The sequence below is a fragment of the Ornithodoros turicata genome, chromosome 1 (genome assembly GCF_037126465.1).
Source record: "Ornithodoros turicata isolate Travis chromosome 1, ASM3712646v1, whole genome shotgun sequence".
Taxonomy (NCBI): domain Eukaryota; kingdom Metazoa; phylum Arthropoda; class Arachnida; order Ixodida; family Argasidae; genus Ornithodoros; species Ornithodoros turicata.
In genome coordinates this window covers 235,176,140-235,178,872 of record NC_088201.1, presented here as the reverse complement: position 1 = coordinate 235,178,872, position 2,733 = coordinate 235,176,140, and positions in this window count along the sequence as shown.

The window sequence follows — 2,733 nt, the reverse complement described above, 5'->3', positions numbered from 1 at the left end:
AGGAAATAGGATTACAGAAGATATTTCGCTCTAAAGTAAGTTGAAGTTTAGAAAAGACTGGACAAAGTGAATGGAATGGGTATCGGAGAGCGATAGAAGTGTGCCCTATCTTGACTGAGGGATAAACATGAGTGGCTTTGAAGTCAAATTTGGGTCAGAACATCAGGGGGCAAAATGAAATAGGATTACAGAAGATATTTCGCTCTAAAGTAAGTTGAAGTTTAGAAAAGACTGGACAAAGTGAATAGAATGGGTATCGGAGAGCGATAGAAGTGTGCGCTATCTTGACTGAGGGATAAACATGAGTGGCTTTGAAGTCAAATTTGGGTCAGAACATCAGGGGCAAAATGAAATAGGATTACAGAAGATATTTCGCTCTAAAGTAAGTTGAAGTTTAGAAAAGACTGGACAAAGTGAATGGAATGGGTATCGGAGAGCGATAGAAGTGTGCCCTATCTTGACTGAGGGATAAACATGAGTGGCTTTGAAGTCAAATTTGGGTCAGAACATCAGGGGGCAAAATGAAATAGGATTACAGAAGATATTTCGCTCTAAAGTAAGTTGAAGTTTAGAAAAGACTGGACAAAGTGAATGGAATGGGTATCGGAGAGCGATAGAAGTGTGCCCTATCTTGACTGAGGGATAAACATGAGTGGCTTTGAAGTCAAATTTGGGTCAGAACATCAGGGGGCAAAATGAAATAGGATTACAGAAGATATTTCGCTCTAAAGTAAGTTGAAGTTTAGAAAAGACTGGACAAAGTGAATGGAATGGGTATCGGAGAGCGATAGAAGTGTGCCCTATCTTGACTGAGGGATAAACATGAGTGGCTTTGAAGTCAAATTTGGGTCAGAACATCAGGGGGCAAAATGAAATAGGATTACAGAAGATATTTCGCTCTAAAGTAAGTTGAAGTTTAGAAAAGACTGGACAAAGTGAATGGAATGGGTATCGGAGAGCGATAGAAGTGTGCCCTATCTTGACTGAGGGATAAACATGAGTGGCTTTGAAGTCAAATTTGGGTCAGAACATCAGGGGGCAAAATGAAATAGGATTACAGAAGATATTTCGCTCTAAAGTAAGTTGAAGTTTAGAAAAGACTGGACAAAGTGAATGGAATGGGTATCGGAGAGCGATAGAAGTGTGCCCTATCTTGACTGAGGGATAAACATGAGTGGCTTTGAAGTCAAATTTGGGTCAGAACATCAGGGGGCAAAATGAAATAGGATTACAGAAGATATTTCGCTCTAAAGTAAGTTGAAGTTTAGAAAAGACTGGACATAGTGAATAGAATGGGTATCGGAGAGCGATAGAAGTGTGCGCTATCTTGACTGAGGGATAAACATGAGTGGCTTTGAAGTCAAATTTGGGTCAGAACATCAGGGGCAAAAGGAAATAGGATTACAGAAGATATTTCGCTCTAAAGTAAGTTGAAGTTTAGAAAAGACTGGACAAAGTGAATGGAATGGGTATCGGAGAGCGATAGAAGTGTGCCCTATCTTGACTGAGGGATAAACATGAGTGGCTTTGAAGTCAAATTTGGGTCAGAACATCAGGGGGCAAAATGAAATAGGATTACAGAAGATATTTCGCTCTAAAGTAAGTTGAAGTTTAGAAAAGACTGGACATAGTGAATAGAATGGGTATCGGAGAGCGATAGAAGTGTGCCCTATCTTGACTGAGGGATAAACATGAGTGGCTTTGAAGTCAAATTTGGGTCAGAACATCAGGGGCAAAATGAAATAGGATTACAGAAGATATTTCGCTCTAAAGTAAGTTGAAGTTTAGAAAAGACTGGACAAAGTGAATGGAATGGGTATCGGAGAGCGATAGAAGTGTGCCCTATCTTGACTGAGGGATAAACATGAGTGGCTTTGAAGTCAAATTTGGGTCAGAACATCAGGGGGCAAAATGAAATAGGATTACAGAAGATATTTCGCTCTAAAGTAAGTTGAAGTTTAGAAAAGACTGGACAAAGTGAATGGAATGGGTATCGGAGAGCGATAGAAGTGTGCCCTATCTTGACTGAGGGATAAACATGAGTGGCTTTGAAGTCAAATTTGGGTCAGAACATCAGGGGCAAAATGAAATAGGATTACAGAAGATATTTCGCTCTAAAGTAAGTTGAAGTTTAGAAAAGACTGGACAAAGTGAATGGAATGGGTATCGGAGAGCGATAGAAGTGTGCCCTATCTTGACTGAGGGATAAACATGAGTGGCTTTGAAGTCAAATTTGGGTCAGAACATCAGGGGGCAAAATGAAATAGGATTACAGAAGATATTTCGCTCTAAAGTAAGTTGAAGTTTAGAAAAGACTGGACATAGTGAATGGAATGGGTATCGGAGAGCGATAGAAGTGTGCCCTATCTTGACTGAGGGATAAATATGAGTGCCATTGAAATCAGATTTGTGTCAGAACATCAGGAGGCAAAGGGATAAACTGTTTGTTGAACACATTAGAAAAACCGTGGCGACGTCACACACAGAAGAAAACAAAGAAAAAATATAGTCTCGAAGTTCGTCGCCAGCACGAAAGCAACCGAGAAAGCCAGAGAAAAAACTTGGCACGAAGACAAAATACACCGCGATTCACTGTGTTCACGTGAGGAACTTACGGGTTGGCAGGTAGCCCGGTTTTTAGAGTCGAATAATGGCTTCCCCAATCTTGAATTTCTGTGATTTCCAACGGAAACTTCTTCAAACAGATTTTGGGATGATGGTGATGCCGATGGG